General features: G+C 36.2%; 1 protein-coding gene across 1 annotated transcript in view; it reads left to right on the top strand.

Annotated features, from left to right (window-relative positions):
- Positions 1-25,659, top strand: part of LOC123872834 (fibroblast growth factor receptor 3-like) — a 109,584-nt gene that overhangs the window by 70,318 nt on the left and 13,607 nt on the right. The gene's annotated exons all lie outside the window — the stretch shown is intronic.

The raw sequence follows: 25,659 nt of genomic DNA on the forward strand, positions 1-25,659 counted from the left end.
CACAGCGGACTTAATTTGGTCGATCCATCGCGTAGGCGACCTTCCTCGCCCTCTGGTGATCTCGATATCGATTACCCGGTATAATTATGATGTCACCTCACTAGAAAATTGCCATCTCGACCTGTCGCTAACAATAGATAGATAGATTTAAAGCGTTAGCAGAAACCGTGAATCAAACTGCTTTACACCGAAACGATAGACAGAATATAGTAAAGATTATATTTAGGGATAGATAAATCGTTAATTTCAATAAAGTGACGATTGCAAAAGATCTGATAATGCTCATGTTATTATGCCGGCTATAGAAGCACCGCCTGTGCACTTAGCCCGTCATTAATCATAATGACTGGTGCATTGTGGACATAACGTACCATTTAATGTATGAAACTGTTTTGTAATAGTGTTCTATGTGAGTTTTATAGCGCCTACTTAACAAGCCTTTGCCTTTGCCTTTTGTTATAAGTAGTGAGTGACTTTGCATTCAAAAACTCAAAAAAATATCTCAAAGTACCTATTCATTTTAATGTGAACCCTGTGTGAGATTTATTTACACGTATACCAGGTATATATTTTAAAAAATTGAAAATCGGCAAGGGGTGGACCTTTCAAAAATCGTGAAATTCCAAAAAAAATCCAAATATAAATTTTCATGGATATATTTTGAAAAATGACAAATTTTCATATTTTTCATCCTCTAACGACTTACAGATGAATCTTCCAAAAATCGGTCCGTCCACCATTTTGTGCGGGGCGCGCCCCCGTCTCATACTCCGATTGCCATCTCGACCTGTGGCCTACAATATACTGTAGGTCCTCCTCCCACTTATAAGAACGCGGCGCGGGCGCTCAGCACTGCGCACAGGGAGGTAGTTAATGGTAAAGTTCTTATAGACAAGTCTAGGTAATTATTACCGGTGTACAATAGGTATACAATAATATGTATAAAGAAGGTACCTATTAGGTAGAATGCCGGCGCCATACAATGGCTTTGTGGTTTGTTCCGGTGTGAAAGGTGAATCAGTCGACAGACAGACTAATTATTCGCACGTGAGACATTTATTATCATCATCTTAACATAGTGATGGTAATTTATGTGAACTTAACTTACTTATTCTTTTCTTTTTAACCCCCGATGCAAAAAGAGGGGTGTTATAAGTTTGACGTGTGTATCTGTGTATCTGTCTGTGGCATCGTAGCTCCTAAACGAATGAACCAATTTTAATTTAGTTTTTTTTTTGTTTGAAAGGTGGCTTGATCGAGATTATTCTTAGCTATAATCCAAGAAAATCGGTTCAGCCGTTTGAAAGTTATCAGCTCTTTTCTAGTTACTGTAACCTTGTCCTTGTACACTTGTCGGGGGTGTTATAAATTTTTAATTTACACTTGTAACATAATATTATTAATTAATTAATTAAGTAATTGTTGCCTTTACTTTTGTTTTGCTTTGAAAGTATGTGGTTTTTCTGTATTAATTTTGTGGTGTACAATAAAAGTATATTCATTTATCGATTCATATATTCACTTGCTATAAGGTGAAAGGGAACCATCGTGAAGAAACCTGCATGCCTGAGGGTTTCTTTACAATGATCTTGAAGGTGTATGAAGTCTAAAGACCCGACTTTTACCATTTATAACTTGCCTCTTATAAATCTCATTGTGTAGACTGCGTGGCGTCAAAGATTTCTGCATAGTTATATAGAAACAAAAAAAAAAAATACAAGTGTAAATTAAAAATTTATAACACCCCCGACAAGTAAGGGTTACAGTAAGAACTAGAAAACAGCTGATAACTTTCAAACGGCTGAACCATTTTTCTTGGATTATAACTAAGAACACTCTCGACCTAGCCACCTTTCAAACAAAAAAAACTAAATTAAAATCGGTTCATTAGTTTAGGAGCTACGATGCCACAGACAGATGCACAGATACACAGATACACACGTCAAACTTATAACACCCCTCTTTTTGGGTCGGGGGTTAAAAATAACACTAGAGGTAAGTAACTAGTTAAATACTATACTCCTCTAATTTGTAGACAACCTACAGAAAGTTAAAATATTATGATCAATAATAAATAATTTATCACTTTCTAAGGATTTACGTAATCACGAATTCTGTCTCCATATATCCTAGGTTCTAGTATTCTACGATATTCTAGGTTTCATAGCGTTTAGTTTTACGATATTTGAATAGCTATTTTTGTGCATGTTGTTCATTGTTAAAGATGAATTTTTTTCAACTTGAAACGTTTCTTTCTATCACGTTAATGGAGTCTATTAATTTCCTTGTCTAATTTTTAATTACTTAATTGATAAAATTAAGAAATGTTCGACATAAATCTTTCCAATCATATTAAATTCAAGCGGATGATCAAATTATTATGTAAATTAATTGTCGTAAAATTTTAATTGAATCTACGTCACATGTCAATCCTAACCTGTTCCTGTTACATAATCATAATTTTTGTCTCTACATCTACTGAAATTAAGCCTAAAAAAGCTGTGTCCAAAGTTCAATTTTCCATGGCGTTTACTTTCATTATTTTATAAGCATCTACAGACTCACCAACTTCTAATTACTTCGTAAGTTGGCTTTTCGGTACCTATGTCTTATCATATCACTAATGCAGAGTGACAAATTAAGCATACAACTCAGTTAAAGTCAAATATTAATTCAAATAAGTATTTGAAAGCTGTCGACGGCCGAATTTTTTACTACCAAAAATGTTAGTTGGCAAGTAAACCTAATTCAAAATGAAGTAAAGCTGATTTCAAACTACGGAATATAATATAATATATAAATATCTATATCTATATGTTCTTCTCATATCTATAAGTCAGCACCCGACTTGTTGTCACGTTTAAAGATGCTTTATAGTAATTTGTGAACAAGTTTGGCCATATCACTGATGAGAGTGAGAGTGGCATCAAATGCTTTCGCTGTTCCTACCGACTTTTTCATTTCAATTTAAACTCTATTTCAATGTCATAAAGTTCTTTTTACAATAAACTGTTGTTAAGTAAACGTGATTTACAATGCGTATCTAGAATGCGTGTTTACGTTAATCTTGTATCTAAATTTTCTTGAGGTCAATATATCTTGTAACTTGAATTAATTGTAATGACTTCAATTTTTCGCCGGAAAATGTTTGTAGTAACTAGTAAACCTACTTACCTTTTTTTATTGAGAAAAATCCCTCATAGATTCCACAGGCCACGGGGGAGCACAGTGGTTATATCGGACTCCTACCGACTAAAAACCTCACGAAGTTCCATCCCACCGTGGTTACATCACAGAAAATTAAAATGTGTTTCAATTTTCAAAATAAGATAACTAAACCAAGTGGGGTATCATATCGACACCTCCCACGTAAGTTGTTGTATCCCCAAAACTACAACTTTTCAGTAGAGCGTTTTAAAGATATAAATTGAAATTAAAGCTCCATTTTTCAATATATCTTTGTGAAATTCGGTATTTAGTTATAGTTTACAGTACTTTAACATATTCTGAAAGATAATTTATAGAAATACTTCACATTTCTGAGATTTTGTTCATACAACATTTTACGGCGTGTTTCATCTTTGTAAAATGTTGTATAAGATACTTACAACAAATTACGCTGGAGAAAACGGGTTGAGTGTCATCGTATGTGTTAAATACAACAGTGTACGTCGTTTAAAATTTAAAAAATATGTAGTATGTGTAGTCCGATTCATCATTTCCAACCAATGGATGTCCACTACTGGACATAGGTCTCTTGTAGGGACTTTTATATGCCACGGTCTTGCACCACCTGAATCCAGTGGCTCCTTGTGACTCGTTTGATGTCGTCTATGCACCTAGTGGGAGTCTGTCAACGCTGCGCCTTACAGTGCGAAGTTCCAGCACCTTGGAACTTCAACGTCTATGGGTCCTTCGAATTATGTGCCCCGGCTATTTACACTTCAGTTTCGCAACCCATTTATGCCGGTTACTCTGATTTTCCTACCAATATCCACATTCCAGATTCGATCACGTAGAGAAACTTCAAATATAGCTCTCTAATTGCCCGCTTAGTGACTCTGAACTTTCTTATGAATTCCATTATAATATGTGACCATATTATCTCGGTTTCATAATATGTCATCACTGGTAACACGCACTGTTCGAAGACTAATTTAGTTTCTATACGCTGCCGCCGAGTCGGATTCGTTGGCTGACCTGTTTCTTGAAATCGCACTTACCTACCTGGTCCAGGTACCTGTTTCAGGCTCACACTTTTCTATAATTTCGAGTGCAGAGCCCTCAACGATTACTGGGTGGGCCGAGACATAAGAATTAGACATAATTTTCGTCTTACTCATGTTCATTTTCAGGCCCATCTGTTGTGAAACTTTGCAAAGGTCATTGAGCTGTAAATGTAGAAACTCTGGGAAACCTAATGAGGTTTCCCAGAGTTTCTGCGATAGTGACTATGTCATCGACAAATCGAAGGTGAATTTCTTTTGATGTTAATGTCAAGTTCATTCCAATCTAAGCTTAAAGATAAGGACGTCTTCCAAAGCAGCGGTAAAGAGTTTCAGAGAATCACGTCTCAATGTGCACTCTGTCACTGCAATTGGACTGGCCTAGTCTGGTCCTATATGTCGACTGACATGGTGTTTTCGTACAGGATTCTATTTCAGCATTTGTATGAACAGGCAGTTGTTTCAGCATCTCAATAGCGACCTTAATACAGCCCCAGTTTCCACCAAATCAAAAACTTTCTCATAGTTTACAAACGCTTAGCAAAGAGGCAGATTATTATAATAGTCTTCAGTTATATTATGCATAACATGTCGCAGCTTATGAATGTGACCTGTGCTTAAGCTTTTTCAGAATCAAGCTTGTTAGGGATGCTGAAAGTCATCGAACTTTACTGTGACGATTCATAATGACTTACGATAACAACAGCTTATAGACATGGCTTAGCAGCGAGATGTCTATGACTCTTCTTGAGTAATGTTTGTAACTTTGTAATTCGTTATGCAATGAACTAGATTAATTTGAATATAAGATTCACTTACCTTTTGTGCCCACATTACAACAAATAAACTATTACTTATTATTTATTACGGCGTTGGAAAATCGCTGAAAGACGTTAAGTACTGGTTTGCCACCCACTTTCAGGAATTCTACTGTGATTCTGATATCACCGAGCGAATTTTTATCCTTGAGTTGTTTGAGAGCCATACTTATCTCGTATAAACTGGCATCTGGGATATCTTGGGTATAGTGTCCCGTCAATTTAGCTCTGGGATCTTTAGCCAAATCTTCAACAAGTCTTTGTATTGTGGTGTATAACTGTCCATAGAACTTCTCCACTTATTTCAAGAGCTCAAGTTTAGCTGAAATGAGGTGATGTCAGTTTTTTGTCGTATCAGCAGGCCCTGTTTAGTAGACAGATCTTTCGTGAATACTTTTGAGTTCCTATTCCACTCTATGGTATCTTTAAAACGAAATTAAAGATCCATAAGTCACGTGTTTGTACAATAGAGATCTGCCAGTAGATAGGTGCATCTGCTGAAGACTACAGTATCATTTCTGGCCTTTTTCTGGCCATGAGCTTTAAAATCATAAAAAAATATTTGTTATTTTTGGACGATAGGCCGTAAAGAAATTGGACACCACCACCTGGCAGGTTCTACCAACCTATTTATTGGAAAGGTAGGCTCTGAAATAATCTGTGATTTTTTTGTTAATTATATGGTAACCTAGTGGTATGATGAGCCGATTAGTTATTTCATTGACTATCATAGGTTTACGTCGCCATCAAACTAAATTTTAACATAGTTTTATTGTATACAATGTCGTATGTAAGAAAAAAAACAATGTCATAGCAACGTAAAATATAGCATGTAATCATACAACAAAATTTTGAGAAATAAATGCCGAAGTAAAATGTCGTATGTATCACTTAACACAAAATTTATTATAATTCTGCAACGTAAACGGTTGTATGTCATCATACAATACTGTTTTTGGGTATCCTCAACGACGTAAATTGTTGTATGTAATCTATACAATAGTTTAGCTTGGCATCACTATTAAATTACTAAAATACGATAATGAAATAAAAAAATGCAAACACAACCGTGACATATCAGTGTCTTGAGTTACAAACATTTCATTTGAAGTCCGGCGTGATCTGTTGTATCTGTTACATACGAGGCGCAAACGTGCGACTTCACCCCACATAAAACGTTGTAAAGGTCGATATGATATTTTACGTCGTCCTCGTTTGAAAAATACAACATTATACGCCTCATAAGTACTTTAAAAAACAACATTTTTAGGATTTTTTTTAATTGAACATATAAAATAGATAAAAATAGACATTGTTATGTAAAAAACGCAAAATGGCAATTTTGTGGCTTACAACAACTTACGTGGGAGGTGTCGATATGAAAGAACTTTACCTGAACAGTGTACATTCTAAAACAGATTTTTAAATTTATTTTTATGCCTCATAGTTTTTGATTTATCGTGCAAAATGTCGGAAAAATACCCGAGTACGGAACCCTCGGTGCGCGAGTCTGACTCGCACTTGGCCGGTTTTTTTATTTTTGTCATGAAATGGTTATTTAGTATATAAACTACTTATTTCTTTGGGTTGGAGTAGTTTTTTCGTACCCTTATCAGTTATATTATAAGTATCCAATATTCTGTTGTCGATAGTTCTGTCTTTTCCGTTTGTGCTTAGCGACTTACTTGAGATTATTTGACCACCTAATGGGAGGTCTCTCAACGCTGCGTTTTCAGATTTGGGGTCGCCATTCAGGCACCTTGGAATTTGGGAACTCTAAGTGTATCGGTTTTTGGAACCATGTGCCCCGCCCATTGCCACTTCAGCTTCGCGATTCGTTGAATTAATAGGTTAATAGCTACTATTAAAGTTTTATTGTGTTTTTATTAGGTACTATTGTTTATTTGCTGTACAGCTTCTGCTTTAATTAAGTAATCCTACGCATTTGGGTGATTTAATTTAAGTAGACACTAATGTTCTCACTTAATTATGCAAACATGTAGAGTGTAATTGTGTTAATTGTGATACAATTACATACTTGCTATAAATTATTACTTTATTTATTTTATCTAGGTCATCCATCTTTATTTCAGACCGTTACGAGCTTTTATTATGTATCGATAAACCGTAAAGAGGAATACTTAGATAGCTTTTTATCACGGTGACTTCTTACCGGCAAACCGTGCAGCCCTAAGAGTTGTTTCAGACGTACCAGCATCACAGCCACCACCACACCACAGCAGCGAAATTGTCGCCAGGCACAAACATTATGAAAACACATACCTACTTTAGACAGGCGCGCTTTACATAAGACAGCAACATCTCATTCATTACTCAAAAATATATACACTCATCAAACGACCAGTCAATTGCAGTCGGGCTGCACACGAAGGGTTCCGTAGCATCTAGCATCGTACAAGAAATAACCTAAAACTAAAAACCTTAAAAAATATAATATAATAAGTAACTGAAATGAAATTAAAAGGAGTCCCTTTAGGCAAGGTTCCGAAGATACTGGCAGCGTTCCTTTGAATAGCTAGACTAATTCTTTGTCCAAGGTAGCCGCCAGCTCTTCGGTCTAACACCTTTTTTTGATGTAACCACAAATTCACGGTTGTCAGGATTCTTCCCTCTACTTGTACTATTTAAGACATTGCTACCTGTCAAATTTTAGAATTCTAGGTCACGGGAAAAACCTACCCTATAGATTTTAATTTCCTTGACGGGTCTTGAAAGACACGGACAGACAGACAGACAACGAAGTGGTCCATAAGGGTTCCATTTTAAGGTACGGAACCCTAAAAATTTGTAGTTCGATCATTTAATCATCAATCATTGAATACTTGCAACTTGCATACAAGCTGGCCGACCACATTGCCATATTCTAAGTGATTTGGGGCTGCGACATCGCAACTTCAGGCAGTTGCAGGACATTTTACACTAACCATTGCCTACATCTAGCATATTTTTTGTCCCAGAGATGTGGTCCGTCTGAATAATCTCTAACCTAACTCCATAAGAATAATTATAAAAGTCTTACTATGTACACATTTAATACAAGTGTAAATTAAAAATTTATAACACCCCCGACAAGTGAAGGTTACAGTAACTAGAAAAGAGCTGATAACTTTCAAACGGCTGAACCGATTTTTTTGGATTATAGCTAAGAACACTCTCGATCAAGCTACCTTTCAAACAAAAAAAAACTAAACTAAAATCGGTTCATTAGTTTAGGAGCTACGATACCACAGACAGATACACAGATACACAGACACACAGATACATAGATACACACGTCAAACTTATAACACCCCTCTTTTTGGGTCGGGGGTTAAAAATATTTAATTATCTCTATACATTTATTTCAATGAAATGAAAACATCTCATCATTACTATGATGAAACCGCAAAATGCCAAAGCCATCTTCAACCACTTTTTATAAAAGGAAATTACTCAATATCCCTTTCAATACGGCGGCACACCTTTGACCATTAATCATATTGATGATCACACTTTGCCAAATAATAGGCAAGGCCGAGTGGATCTGACACGTACCTAATGTGGACATAAAATGTGTTATTGTTTCAGTATATACTCGAAATGTAATGATTTCTATAGAAGCTCTTACTTTCGGAGTTATTTGCGTATTAAGCGATTAAATATCTCTAATTGCTCTAGCGCCGAAGGAAATCATCGTAAGGAAACATTTTTTTATTCAGTTACAATTTAGCCCTTGACTGCAATCTCACCTGGTAAGTGATGATGTGTTCTAAGGAAGCGGGCTAACCTGGAAAGGGTATGGAAGTTTACATTAAATCCATACTATGTACTTTGGTTTCTACACGGCATCTTACCGCAACTCTAAATCGCTTGGCGGCACGGCTGTGCCGGTAGAGTGGTAACTAGCCACGGCCGAAGCCTCCCACCAGACCTGACCAGAAATTTAGAAATTATTAAATTCCAATCCCCAACCGGGAATCGAACCCGGAACCTCCCACTAATAAGACCACAGCGCTCATGACTGCGCCAGGGAGGCCGTGAAAAATCTCAAAGTCAAACAAGCTTTCTAGGCAAGCGCGCTCCATCTTAGGCTGCATCATCACTTGCTAGCAGGTCTGATTGCAGCCAAGCGCTAGTCTGTAAGAATAAAAAAGTAGTGTGGAGTCTGCAAATCCGCATTTCACCAGTATGGGCAGTATGGCGGACTATGGCCTAAACCCATTACTACATGTACATACTATTATTACTTACCATACTATTATTATCATATTATTACTTCATTATTCTTCTATATTATTTGTAATCACTGCGTGCTACTGTTTGTTAATCCAAATAAATAAAATAAAATAAATGAATAAAACCCTTCTTCATTCAGAGAGGAGATCTTTGACCATTGATATTTGACTATTAACGATCACACTTTGCCAAATAATAGGCAAGGCCGTAGACCTGACACGTAATGTGGACAAAAAATATACCTAATATGGTTTCAGTACAAATACTCTCATGCTATAATGATTTCTACAAAAGCTTTTACCATTACCACAGGTTATAAATAACTAGCTTTTTCCCGGGATTTTTTACGCGTGGGTTCAGATATTTTAACCCCTGACGCAAAAAGTGGAGTGCTATAAGTTTAACTTGTGTATCTGGGTGTCCATCTGTGGCATCGTATCTCCCAAATGGATGAACCGATTTTGACTTTGTTTTTTTTTTTGTTGAATGGTAACTTGATCAAGAGTATTCTTAGCTATGATTCCAGAAAATTTGTTCAGCCTTTTGAAGATGATTAGCAAATTAAAATGTTTAAAAATCTCCGACACAAAAAACCTCTAAAAAGAAAAACTATGTATAATAATACGTATTGGTCCTAATATTTGATCCAAGCCTTCTCTATATCGGTGGACTTATTCTAAAGTATTGTTTATGGTTACTTCCAATATTTGTCTCCTCAGTTACTAACCAAATGCTCATAAAAATATATTCCAGGTTAGCCCGCTTCCATCTTAGACTGCATCATCACTTACCATCAGGTGAGGTTGCTAACTTGTATCTGATTAAAAAATGTAAAAAAAAATATTACTCGTATATATTGTATTATATGTGAACAAGATCTTAAGTCTCCATCTATTATCTAGTATTCTCTTTATAACACAAAAGAAACACGATAAAAATAATCTACAATAATCAAAAGTGAGATTGTACAAAGGGACGTATCCTTAAAAAGGTTTCCATCCAGTCAAGTCTTTTAGTACCAATATGATGGCTAAACCCGACTAGAGGCATTTTCGCGCGTTTGTTACTATACAATATTATTTATTACTTTAAAAAAAAACAAAATCGGAAGTCTTTCCACTGGCCATATGTGCAGTGTACATTGACCCAAAAATGATGTGTCGGTACGATGCAATGAATACATCAAAATAATTCACGGATGCACTATATCTTAGCTGATTTAAGGCCAAGAGCTCGCTTCTCGCAAAAATGCATAAGCTAAGTGTTATACAGTACACGCGGCACATAGGACATTTTTTCGTAAGCGATAATCAAACCACGATACACAAGTAATTTCTACGAAAATCTGTTTACCTTCTAGTGACCGCTATTAATAATAACAATTAATCTATATATCTTTTATAAATTATTTAGCAACGTTGTCATTTATCAAAGAAGACTCAAAAAAGTACATAAAATGATTGACAAATAACAATGTTGCTAAGTAAGTTATCGACGGCTTACATACAGAAAGAAACATTTGTAATTTTTATTAATTAAAGCCTTTAATCAGCTAAGAAAAAATACATACATACTCGAATTGGTATAAATTAACTACCAGTAACGTATATTAATATTTTCGCATATTCGAAATGATCCCTTGATCAATTTGCCTAGCAGAATCAACGTTTATAGAACGACACGTAGGTCTACGAGTCAAGTAAACTAGCGGCACGCTATGATGGCCGGTTTGACGTTTGTCCGCTCATGAAGTTCCGTATTAATTGATAACGACTTTGAAGGAAATAATTGTATTACTTTATTGACGATAGTGATGTGCAGAGATTCATAAATTTTATCGAATGTAGTTTTAGGTTTAGGACTCAAAATTTATTTATTAAATTGATTTCTTAAATGTATACAAGTGTAGAAAAATCAGTTTGCACCATTTAAGGGGTGAATGTACTTGTGAATATGAACAATTTTCACTATGTGGACAAACCTCTGAAATCGCAAAAAAATATCAATAAATTTTTAAAAATGGAATCTAATACGATCGTCACATAGGATCGCTGGCTAGCACAACTACTACCTCCGGCAAACTCGCGTCAATGCTCAATGCAAAACAAAGCAGTTTCGAATTGACGTTGCTTCGAAAAGTATAAACTGTCAGTGCAATGCGATTGTGATATAGTTTTGACCTGGCTTTGGATTTCAAATATTGATACTGCATTACTGTTGACCCTTGCTCGTTAATTTGGACTCTGTTCAAGCCCTTTGTTGTGGATTTCGTCGATATGACCGAACGTACGCAGAGAACTGTTCTAAATAGTCAGACACGTGAGTTCGTAATACGCCTTCGTAACTATTTCGATCGTGAAGCTCAAAATGGAGGGCCAATTTTACCTATAACGTCAGTGGTTGAACGCGTAGCTGATGCGCTTAATATTGGACAACAAACTGTTAGACGGATAACTAAAAAAAAATATGGCGAGACTGGCACAGAAGAAAATAAACTTCACACACCAAAAAAGAGAAAACGAGCAAAACCAGTCGTAGGCATCGATAGCTTTGATGCCGATGCTATCCGAAGACATGTTTACGGCTACTATTTACAGAAGGAGTATCCAACAAGAAAAAAGTTGGTGCATTCACTGAAGGAAGCTGGATTATTCTTCGGTGGGGAAAGTTCTTTAACGAAGATTTTGAAGACCATTGGATTTCGATACAAAAAATGTAACAAACGCAAAATATTGATGGAAAGATTTGATATAGCGATGGCAAGGTATACTTTTTTACGGCAAGTGAAAGAAATCAAAAATTGGCAAAATGTTGTGTTCTTGGATGAAACATGGCTTAATGCTAACCATACTGTAGGCCGTTCTTGGAACGATGACACAGCAGCATCTACTTCCAAAGTTCCTGTAGGAAAAGGATCGCGACTTATAATTTGTCACGCCGGAACCATCAACGGGTTTGTCGAAGGTTCTCTCATGGCTTTTGCGTCAAAAACCACTGGAGACTATCATGAAGACATGAATGGAGAAAAGTTTACTGAATGGTTTACCTCAATGTTGTGTAGCCTCCCTGAACCATCTATTATAATTATGGACAACGCCCCATACCACTCGATGCAAATTGACAAGCCACCTGCCCAATCCCAAAAGAAAGCTGATATCGTCGCATGGCTTCGTAAAAATGGCGTAGATGCAAACATGAATATGTTAAAAGCGGAATTAGTACGTCTTTTAAAAGAAAACAAACCAACCAAGATCCGATACGTCATTGACGAAATAGCATTAGAACATGGGCACAGAGTTATACGGTTACCGCCTTACCATTGTGAGTATAATGCGATTGAGTTGGTGTGGGCTCAAATTAAGGGATATGCTGCAAGACACAATATAGAACCCCCATTTACCACAAAAAAATGCTAAAATTATTAGAAGAAGCTTGTGAACATGTGACTAAAGGAGACTGGGAAAAGGTTGTGAATAGAACTGTTAAATTAATAAGGGAAGATTATGAAAGAGATGTGAAAATAGATAATATTATAGAAAACGAACATATAATTATTAATGTATGTGATGATAGCAGTGACGACAGTGAAAATAGTAGTATGGACGAATCTGATTAATTATGGCCTTTTGTGGCACCTTTTTTGGTATCTTTTGTATTCATATGTTTCTTGTGTGCATATAAAGTATGTATATTCATTTTCGTTCAAATATTCAGTTCGTTCAAATAAATTAAATAAACATATACATTTTTGTTTTATTAAACCTATTTAATCAGGTACAAAAACAAAACTTAATTGTTTTTTGTTCGAGAATAAATTGACATTCCACATCACTATTGTAATGTGTCAAACCGGCCATCATAGCGTGCCGCTAGTGTAGTCAATCCAACAAACCGTATTGTGAAAGAAAATAATTGAGAACTAGATACGTGGGCAGCAACATGTGGGTAGATATTTACTCGTATGTAAGTATAAGTAATAAAATTATTTTCATCAAGGATTTTCAAAATTCATCTCGTGTAAGGTAAGCTCTTGGTAAGCTATATTTATTTGAGAGAACGTATGAGACGTAGATATTACGACACCTGCAAGGAAAAACATCATATTATCTCATTTTTCATAACTTTACAGGAGAGCGCGTCAAAGATTTAAAAAAATATTATTAACTAGAGGATGCCCGCGACTTCGTCCGCGTGGATTTAGATATTTATAGATCCCGTGGGAACTGTTTGATTTTCCGGGATAAAAAGTTACCTATTTCGATTACAGGGACGCAAGCTGTTGACTGTTGGGACTGTTGGCCCGTGAAAAGGTAGTAGGCAGACAGACAGACAGATAGACAGACAGACAGACACATTTTCGCATTTATAATATTAAGTATGGATTTCTGTAAGCCTTTTAACGCCATCCGACCTTAAAAATATTTGTCAGCTAAGTAAAATCTACACTTTCGTATAGTTTCTGTGTTACTATTTTTATTAATTTTTTATTTTTTGTGAATTACAATTATTTTCAACTGCATATAAAAATTTACAAAATAGCATTGTAATTAGACATTATTAGACATACAATTCAATATTATATGTTAATGTTTATTTATTCAATAAAACAGTTAAGATACAAAGCCTGAGTTACCTACGATAAAAGTTCACGCCGAGAGCATAACGGTCTCTTACATTTGAATTTTAGTTGCAAAATATAATTGAAGGCGGCCTTGAAAGTTGTAAATAAATGTACTATTTTACCATCTTCAATGGATGCTGACTTACAATCTTTTTCCATTGACTAAAATCGCAATGCGGCTTAATTTAGATACAGGGGTGAGCGCAAAAAATAGAGCATTTTTTGTTCACTATGAATATGATTGTAACTCAAAATCGGTGAAAAGTGAATTACGACGTTTTTCCTTGCAGGTGTCGATTAGGTATTATGTTCCTTCCTACACAAATAAGCAAAACTTTTCCGGAAGGCTCGTATGTTGCTAGTAAGTAATATGCATTGTTGCGAGTTTCACTTGCACTCGGATGGATTCTTTAGTTGGGGACATTGACCTTTGTTTGAAGTACCTAAAAACTTTGATTTGAGCAGCAATACAGTTTTATTATAATTATAAATGTATCTAATATAATCTATAATAATATGTTCCTGTTTCCAACTTCTAGATAAACTTTATCTCACGAATAAAGAAGTTATGACAGTTTTTGTATTGGGAATCTGTCAAAATTACTTAATCCATTAGATAAAATTTATATGGCGGTTTTGAAGCAGGCTTTTATAATAAATAATGACACTTATTTAATATATTACCGACGTATGACGAGATAATGAGACTGCTAAATGAGCGTATAACATCAGAGAATGCGCGCGATAGGCGTCGCGTGCGCATCTCGCCATTGTTCTCTTCAGAACGTGTTCCGGAGCCATATATTTTCTTTGTAAATAAACATCAATTAATTACTACCATCATGCAAATAGTGTTCATTAGCTTATAAAGGGTGGAAAAGTTAGGGTTACCAAAATATAATAATTTGTGTGGTAGATTTTTGTGCCCTTTATTTTCAAATTGTAGGATGGACATATTCCGTTTCTAGGCCATTGAACTAATAATCTAGGTTGATTTTTCTTGCCCTAAAGCATCGAAGTCCATAATTTACAATTGGTAAAAAAGCCTGACTTGCAATTCAAGTATACTTAGTTAGATAATTATGAATAATCATGTTATCAGTCGGTAGAATACTAAAGTATTGGCAAAACATTGCAAAAAATACACACATCAATGTTGCAATACATTTCTGCCATATAAGTGAGTGCCATCCTTCCCATATTAGATCAAGGAGGCACAGTTTATATGGTGTTTTATCTAGTAACGAGATTCCGTACAAGCCTAGGTCATATGGGCCACTTGGACAACTTTTAGATATTATGATGATTAACCGATTAAAAACTTGATTGCATCCAGTTTATTAGTAAGCCAGTTAAGTAGTAGATATGTAATAATTGCACGAAGGCGTAGAAGCAACTAGAGATAGATACCTATAGGAAGATATCTATAGGTAGCGCGTTCGCAGCCGATTAAATGGGGAGCCGGCATTGTCGAAGGATTTTTCACAATTTCATAATAAACAGAAGGGATCACATCCCTCAGCAATGTAGATTACAATGCAACAAGAGGGTTTGTGCAAATTGTGGTTTAATATTAATTTTAAAATCACTATTTATCATTATCATTATTATCAACCGATAGATGCCCACGGCTGGACATAAGTTTTTTATAGGAACACGATCTTGCAAGCGGCGCGAACGCGACGAGGCGACTTCTAACTCTGAATCCAGCGTTTGCGTGGTTTATTTATACTCTCGCAAGAATCCTTTGATTTCCAGGATAAAAAGTAACCTATGTTCATCTACGGAATGTTAGCTATGTCTGTACCTGGCAAAATCATACGGATAAACCGTGTACGCGCCAAAATCAGTTAAGCGGACAGACTTGAAAAGGTAACAGACAGACGTTCACACTGACGAGTGACGCGTTTATAATATTAGTATAGGTATTATGTAGGTAGGTACAGGTACTTAAAAGTACGCTCAAAGTTAAGTAACATTACCACCGACCGTAACCGCAGGCCGGAATATAAATCAATCTTAAGAGGTGTCACTCCGTCACTCGCTCCATACAAACGTAGTTCCAATTTCATTTGAATATTAAGCAACCAAAGTCCATGAAATTTTGTAGACATATTCAAGAAACTAATATCTGTGTGCCTGTGGTTTTCCAGATTTCTGTTAAAATATTCGGTTTCAAAGTTACGCAGTCTCAAAAATTTACATACAAATCTTTGAGCCCATGTAATTTTAAAACTACACTTTTAGACTTTGGTTGCTTAATATTCAAATGAAATTGGAACTACGATTGTATGGAGTAAATGACGGAGAGAGCCCTGTTAATGTATGTCAAAAAACACGCACCGGGAAACAGGATATCAGATTTGGTAATATTACACAACCCGGCCGCATTGTTCGGGCTCCCTGTTGAATCAAAAACCCCGTTGATTACGTAAAAGTAGCGTGAGTCACCAAGTAAGAAAGTTGCTCGTATTTCGGTACACGACATGTTTTACTATAAAGGACCCAACCAGTTTTATGCCAAAAACGTGGACCCGAGTGCGTTTATAATGGTACTTACATTATTATTCGCAAACGCAATACGCCGACTCAAACTCAAAATCTAGGACAATAGTATAATGGCCGTTATCTAAACGAGGCAAACAAGGATTGCCCGATGCCCCGTATTTACGGGTTACCATGTATTTCAGGGTATGATAATACAGAACCCGTAATTGGGAAAAGAAAATACGGGGTAAATTAAGCTCCCGTATTTTTTACAAATTCAGCTGGGGCTGGCTGGTGAGACCAAACCGTGACGTTTTGTTCAGTAGAAAGAATATTTTCCTTGTCTGGCAATGCGTGGACCAACACCCACGTAGTCAAAACTGACCTTGGCCAGCCCTGTGTGCCTAGTGGGAGATTTTTAACCTATTCGATCGCGTAAAAGTTAACTGCGTTTTGTATGGAATTGAAACAGCGCCATCTTCTTGTCTCCTCATCCTCCTGTCAGATCTCTCTCCGCTCATGTCGGATTGCCGTCCCATAGAACTGTGAGTATTTTAGAGAATATAGTGCATTTGTGTTGCGCGCACATTGGTACACTATAATATCTCCTGTCTAGTTGACTAGGAGCAAGCATTTGGGAAAGGCACTCAACTATAGGAATATTTAAGATATCTAATATCGTCTAATACGTAATAGGTACGGTACAGCTTCCTTCAATTTGTAACAAGAAAGGGACATAGAAAATCACTACTACTTTCATCCCATAAAATGTACTAAACAAGAGCAACTAATTACATCGAGTCCATTGTTTTGAGCTATAATAGATAACTTTCTTAATCAAAATCGAAACAATCTATCACTTAGGCAGTTCAATGGCGAGGAAACGAGATGTATTTGGAGCGAGCAATGTTTTACGAAGTGATTCGTATACTATAAATATATACTATATAACTAATATACTATAAACTATAAAGTTGCTCTAAATCTTGCCGGCAAGTAGCCCAGCAATAAAAAATAATCCACCTAGCAATAAATGATAAGATCAGTTCATTTAAATTAATTGTATTAGGTAGCAAATTAAAATTGTATCTCACTAAAAAATCCAAACATTTTAATCTACAAATCGATTAACCTTTTAATCGCCTTTTAAACGTTAAAATTCGCGACTTGCGGAATAAAAAAAGCGTCAAGAAATTCGTCATTCATAAATAATAGAATTTAATATAGAGTGAAGAGTGCTCTGAAGTGCTGTTTGATCTCATTCCACCCTCCTATTTCTATAACCACACCGCACGCCACCGTAAGCAATTTTACCCTCGTCACCTGGGTGCCTAGTGCACTTCGACCACCCGTCATGCCCAGACCCTTTTTTCACGCACATGCAAACTGTGGAATCAATTTCCTTCGGCGGTGCTTCCATTAAATTACTACATGGGACTATTCAAGGGGCGGACCAACACGGCAACGCATTGGCAGTTCCTCCGGAGCTGCAAAGGTTCATGTTAATGGGTGGCGATAACCACTTAACATAAGATGACCCGCCTGCTCATTTGCTCGCTATTTTTATTTAAAAAAAAAGAGCCTGGCTATAAAAATGCTGTTAATCTAACGTAGCAATAAAATAAATCAGCTAGTAGCTACATTATTCCGGCAACATAGTGGCTACACAATTGCATCCAAATATTGCTGAAAATCTAGCCCGTGTAGCACAGCCTTACGTAACAAAATTCAATGAATACGGGGTGGGAACTTATACAGAAGTTTCCCGAGAGAAAGCAGTTATTATATCATTTTGACTTTTATCTCGATTCTTTTAAATTTACATACGAGACATAACGGAGAGGATTGCCTCGACTTCTGGAATGAATTTATTTCATGTGGTACTTATGATACCTATCACTACTGACCACATGAATGAGAAGGGTTTAAACCGTACTCCATCCACTACGCTGACCGAGAATAGGGATGATGACTACTAGTCAAATCAGTGACTTTTGATCAAACGTCAAAACGCTCCCTTAGTAAGGAGCTTGTATGAAATTCACAGATGTGACGTCATAGACATTTGACGTAATTGGACGTACTTTTTTAGTTAAATCGATAATTCAAAATAGTTAGCAAACTTAAAACTAACACCGGACGTGGATTTTACGAATTTGGAAGTCCCTCTATTTAATGACTCCTAATAAATAATTTATTTTATACATAGGCATCATCCCAATTGGCAGATTTCCTCTGCCTTTTAAGATATTATGGAAAATTCTAAGGCAGGATTCCTTACAATGTTTTCTTTCACCATTGAAGCAAGTGATATTTAATTGCTTAAAACGCACATAACTCCGTTTACCTCAGGTTAGAGGTAGCCCAGGATTAAACCTTGGAACCCTCGAATAAAAGGCTGACCTCTAATCCTTGAGCTATCACCGTGTTTTCCATTCCATTTTCGGTCTAGTAAATTAGTTGGAACCGTTTTCGTACAAAAAGTTCAATGCTGAGGTCATATGAGTTCAACCGCTTGCATTCATTACTCATGCTTTAGTTTTTATATGCACGACTCGTTTTGCATATTGTATTGGTAATGTAAGCTCGTTTCTCTTCTATACAAAGTCTATTGTGATTTAGCGGTGCAATAAGTTTCTTTATAGCTAAAGAAACTATATCAATGACTATACATAGATAGCGCTAATAGCGTAGTGGTTAACCACTTCAGTTTCCTGCCCAGGGGTCCAGGATTCAATTTAGGGCACGCGCCTCTACTTTTTCGGAGTTATTGCGCGTTTTAAGCAATTTCATATCACATCGTGAGGAAATCTGCGTGCCTGAGAGTTATCCTGAAAAAGATGTGTAAAGTCTGCCAATCCACACTTAGTCAGCGTGGTAGACTATGGCCAAAACCTTCACATTCTAAGAGAAGACTCAGTAGTGCTCAGTGTTCAGTAGTGAATCGGTGATGGGTTAGTAATTGTTAAGGTAAATCCAGGGCCCACAATCCAAATATCTTAATTTACTACCTAAGACCTACATAAATTCTACATAATCTCATACCTTCTACCTTCATCATTTTGTGAATTTTTAGTAATTATGTGCAAATCCATCTAAAATAAACCTATAACTGGTTAGAACTTGGAAGACATTATTTAAATCTAAGTACAAAATAATTCTGACAGTATGAGCGCGCGAAGGACGTGTCAGGATGTAAAGCTACTCAAAATTCTGTTCGGATTTTGCTCTTTGCGGATCCTCACAAGATAAATCTGAATTTACTTGTATGTACTTTGTATATTGAGAGCACCTTGCATCCGGAGCGAATTTTGATTCGTAGAAAGTGCTGAGCGCAGTCACTTCGGGTACAATCCCAATGTTTTAACTTTTAAGGTCCGCAACCGGTTGAGGACAATGAACGACAAAACATAGAAAGCGCGTAAGGGGCTACAAACTCACGTCTGTCAAACACAACTTAAACCAATTAAATGAGCGTAAATCGCAACAGGCTCATGATTGGTTCCTACTGTGGGTCATACGATATTGGCCGCTGGCGTGATTAGTCGAGTTAAGACCAGTGTCCACTACGATTAGCGAGCCTGGCGAATGAAATGGCAATAATTCGCCACAGTACAATGTTTTCTATAGAATTATACGTACAGTGACGCACCGCAGTGCTCTACAAATTTCAATCAACGCGTTTCGGCTCCATTCGATTCACCTCAGGACGACTCCTGGCTTAATACAGGTATCGGTAGGTAATCGAATTGAAGACGCGTGCGGTAGAATATACAGCTCACTCTATGGTAAAAATTTCGTTACTCCATAGTGGAGCGTACGGAATATTTCTATGCTTTGTCGTTCATTGATTGAGGATGAATGAGTAACCAAGTTTTTAAAAGAAAATCCACGACATTTCAATTGTTAGTAAAACATCACCAGTATAAGGACCGAACCACATTTTCAGGATTTCGAAGAAGCCTCGTGGATTCAGTCGCGGAAAAAACTTTCTATAAATATTGATAAATGAAATGTTTTACAAAGATTAAATATAAAAGTTTATGTATCGGTCGACCGAGGGCCCGAATAAAAGGCAAAGGACAAGAAAAATCAAATGGATAAAATATCCAATCCTACTGAGTGGGCGGTCGGATCTTCATAAGTGAACCGAGATTGTAGGTACATAAGTTTCTTTCTAGTGTTTTTCTTAAGCTTTCGTTAAATCAAATAGAAGAAAGAGAAAGTACAGAAAACTTGAATCACAAGTATAAATACCAACTTAAGTACCTTAATATAATATTATTATGTTTTTAAAAGCTTTATCTTGCTTTTATATATTTTTTTCTAAATATAAATATTTAATTTCAGAACATCTAAAATCTGAATTATTAAAATAATGAACCTAAAACTAAAAACCTTAAAAAATATAATACAATAACTAAAATAAATTATTAAAAGAAGTCCCTTTAGGCAAGGTTCCGAAGATACTGGCAGCGGTTCCCCCTTTGAATGGCTAGACTAATTCTTTGTCCGAGGTAGCTGCCAGCTCTTCGGTCTCCTGTAATGTCGACTAACCTTGAATAGTTATTTTTGATTATTAAAAAGTTCTGTTTCTTAGGCCGAGATTTATATAACGTACTTTGAATTTTCTCAAACTTTACTAGAGTTAAGTAGACAGTAGGTACAATAAGAAGTGAATCTTTTTACAAAATACGTAAGTACAGCTTTATCCAAACTTGAAAAAAAAATTAATGCATTTTGGGAAGGCCATAAAAGATGCAACGAAAGGGACGATCACTTGACCTCTACGATTAAAGCCTTGACTTTAATATTGAAGTTCATGAAAAAAAAACAAATTACTCTATCCAGGGATCTTTTAATATCTTGAAAGTTTAGACCCTCTGTCCTGTGCTTACGAGCTTTTTAAATAAAGGTAATATACGGTACGGAGAGGTTTAGAAAGTAGAAATAAATCCATACTTACTAATATTATAAATGCGAAAGGTGTCTGTCTGTCTGTCGGTCTGCTACCTTATCACGGCCCAACAGTGTAACCGATTCTGACAAAAATTGGTACAGGATTAGCTTATATCCCGGGGTCGGACATAGGCTACTTTTTATCCCGGAAAATCAAAGAGTTCCCGCGGGATTCCTAAAGACATATACACTTAACCGATTTGTATGAAAGGTACCGAGGTAGCTTGCATCCCTGTAATCGAAATAGGCAACTTTTTATCCCGGAAAATCAAAGAGTTCCCGCGGGATTCCTAAACATATACACTTAACCGATTTGTATGAAAAATCTAAATCCACGCGGAAGAAGTTGTGGGCATCCTCTAGTCACACTAATATTATAAAGGCGAAAGTTTGTATGTGTGTGTGTGTGTGTGTGTGTGTATGTTTGTTACTCCTTCACGCAAAAACTACTGGACGGATTGGGCTGAAATTTAGAATGGAGATAGATTATACCCTGGATTAGCACATAGGCTACTTTATATCCCGGAAAATCAAAGAGTTCCCACGGGAATTTTAGAAAAACCTACATCCACGCGAACGAAGTCGCGGGCATCAGCTAGTAATGTATAAAGCACGCCATCCCGCTGCTGCTGAACTGTCTTTCTTTCTTCTCTCTGGGCTGGTTTCCGCACTTAAACGTTTCCGTCTGTTGTGCGTGCGTTGCCCCTCCCCGCCGAAGTCTTCACTCCGCCATCAAAGCTCGCTCCAGAAGCCGAGTAGACCGCCTAGGTTGCCGAGGGCTTCATGAAGTGAGGTTGGGGTTCCCAAATGGCGCTATCGTTGTTCTGCCACGCCCGTGCAGTCCAGGAGCACGTGCGTCGGCGTTTCATCGACCTCCATGCAGGCCCTACACAGAGGACTGTCGGTGACACCTATAACGAAAAGGTGTTTGTTTAGTGGGCTATTCGTGGACAGCGCCCTATTTAGGCTTTTGGCACCCCTACTAGAATATTAAAACCAAGTAGGCGGTAAGGCGTAGTTATATTATGGTAATAAACTGAATGAGTAATGAAATGATTCAGATCAGTTGTGCAAACAGACATTCAGATTTGATTACTTAGCACAATTCGGCCGTGAGAGTCGTTATTGTTGCAAAAATCATTAACGGCTCATAATCATTATGATATTATCACCTAAAAAGATGACCTGAGATGGTTACTGCTTATGTGTCTTGGTTTCAATGAGAATGACTAATCATGATTGCTTTCTATGAAAATTGTATTGCATTCTATCGAATACTATGATTGTTGTGAAGCGCAAGCCATGCTTTAAACTTTGTTCCACCCTGGGTCCACTTTTATTTTATAAATTACTAAAGGATGCCCGCGACTTCATCCGCGTGGATTTAGATTTTTATAGATCCCGTGGAAATGTTTGATTTTCCGGGATAAAAAGTAGCCTATGTCCGTCCCCGGAATATAAGCTAACCCTGTACCAAATTTTGTCACAATCGGTTACACTGTTGGGCCGTGAAAAGGTAGGAGACAAACAGACAGACAAACAGATAGACAGACAGACAGACAAACTTTCGCATTTATAATATTAGTATGGATGGATATTACCAAGTCAACAGCTTTTTCGGGCGTTTTAAATTAAATTTTCATAATAGCAACCATTTTCTTCTCACGAAATGTTTATGCCAAGAAACACTGCACCTAGTTAACAATATATTGTAGGGTCTTGGATTACAAAATATTGCGTATCGTTCACTGCACGATGCGCGTACGCATCGCGTCTAAGTAGATATTTGAAATGTCGTTTAGGGTTTGGCGCAAGTTGAAAGATATGGCATGTAACGTTTTGGAACTCTATTAATCGATTTTATACCCAAACTAGACACATCACATCTAAAAGGATTCTCTGCTTCAATAAATTGAGTTCCGTAATTGAAGTCGGTTAAAAAGTAAAAGAAGTCTGCACTACAGACTTTGTCGGTGTCATCACCCTGTGATAAGACACAATCACTTCTGAGTCTTTATATTTTGATTTTTGATATATTTTTTATGTACAGGCTAATGGATTGGATTGGATTGGATTCGTAAATCTGTAAAATTTTTATGGACAATAGTGGAACAAATCATGATGTTTCCTCGAAAATTAATTTCTATGCTAATTGAAGAGTTAATGTCAACTTGAAAAGATACAACAGATCTTCTGACTATCTATCATTATTGGTCATAAGATAAAGTTGCAAAAATAAACTCCAATAATTTCAACTATTGTGCAATCGCAATAGTTAATAGCAATTAAATTATTATAACTTTAGTGCTAAGAGGGCTGATTTAAATCATCTTTACATTATTCCTCGTAATTCTCATTTCCGAGTTTCAAGATCCCTTCCATTGATGTCACAATTGTAGGGGTTTTCTCACACTAATATTATAAAGGCGAAAGTTTGTATGTATGTGTATGTGTATGTTTGTCACTCCTTCACGCAAACACTACTAGACGGATTTGGCTGAAATTTGTAATGAAGATAGATAATATCCTGGATTAGCACATAGGCTACTTTTTATCCCGGAAAATCAAAGAGTTAGAGATTAATCAAAGAAGTCGCGGGCATCGGCTAGTAGGTAATAACGGATCTTTACAGTAAATGAAGTTCTCACGCTTACCTCCATAATTTTTTAACTTTGACCATCCGTCAAATGGATTGCAAAGAAAAGTCAAAGGGCAAGTGAATGGGACAGATCATTCCATATTAGATGGTAGCAGGTGATATCTCTAATACGGCACAATACAGCTGTCCGTCTGTGCGAACTCATCATATCCTTTTTCGAAAGTAGGTTAGATGCTTATGATAATTTTGTGTCCTCGTTCAGAGTAATTAACGCATCTGTTTAGTCTTCAATGAAAAGCCTGGAAAGGTAGGTACCTATTTATGATTAAGCTATGCCTACCTATTTAAGAATGCTCTTTTTTTTAGAAATGGGAAAGATAGTAAAATAACAACTAGGCACTTAATATTAAAAGTAGATAATTAACCAATTTTATTACTAAAACCAATATTTATTTATATTTTTGTGGTTTCAAAGCAAAAATCTCTATTAACAGGGCTCTCTCCGTCACTCGTTTCCGAATTTATAACACCCCCGACAAGTGAAGGTTACAGTAACTAGAAAAGAACTGATAACTTTCAAACGGCTGAACCGATTTTCTTGAATTATAGCTAAGAACACTCTCGATCAAGCCACCTTTCAAACAAAAAAAAAAAACGAAATTAAAATCGGTTCATTAGTTTAGGAGCTACGATGCCACAGACAGATACACAGATACACAGACACTCAGATACACACGGCAAACTTATAACACCCCTCTTTTTGGGTCGGGGGTTAAAAATAAACAAAAAAACAAACACACTTTCACATAATAATATGAATAATGATAAACTAACTAGAATTGCCTACTAATATTAAATACTGTATATTATATGGATGTACAGGATGCTATTTATTTTCTCCAGTTATTTCTCAAAAGAAATTAGATCATTTATAACGATTTTTGCCAGCGCTCTCGGCAGAGCTTTGAGGAAAATTTATTCGTATTGTACCTAGTCGTATTTTCCTGGTTATTATCCGAATATTCGTCGCTTTCTCGTATAAAAATGATATTTAGAAATCATTGATGTCTTACTTTTGCTTATTATAATTAAACTGTGTGCAATAAATAATATTTGTTGGGGATTATTAAGTATTATTTTTTAAAACTTTTGCTATGCATTTTATTTACACTACTGTTTTTATTTAGTTTCATAAAAAGCTCACATTAGCTAGGTATAGCAAATATTTTATTTTTAGTGAATTGGCCAATTTCAAAATGAATTAAGTATAATATTACTTACCAACTTAAGAAAAAAGACCTACAGTATACAGTACATAGTATACAGCTTAAATAGCTTTAAATTATACTTAAACTACGTACACGTTTAATACATGGTACAACTTTTTGTTGATTGACCCCATTATGGGGTATGGGATCCATCAAACTGCATTTAATTATTAAATAGTGTTTAACTGAATTTATTTTATTGATTTTGATCGACGTATTAAATTTCAGCACTATACAACTTACTAAATAGACTTTTATAAACTGCAAAAGTTTCGTTGCAGTCAGTTGATACCTATGGTGTTTTTGCTTAAAATGCGAATTCGCACATCAACTAACCTATGACCCGTATTAACAGTTTATACAACCACTAAAATAAATTCATAATCATAAAAACAGAATAAGGAAAACTAAGCTAAGCTAATGCAATAACTAAGATCTAGGGAGC

Source organism: Maniola jurtina, chromosome 15 (genome assembly GCF_905333055.1).
Source record: "Maniola jurtina chromosome 15, ilManJurt1.1, whole genome shotgun sequence".
NCBI classification, from domain to species: Eukaryota; Metazoa; Arthropoda; class Insecta; order Lepidoptera; family Nymphalidae; genus Maniola; species Maniola jurtina.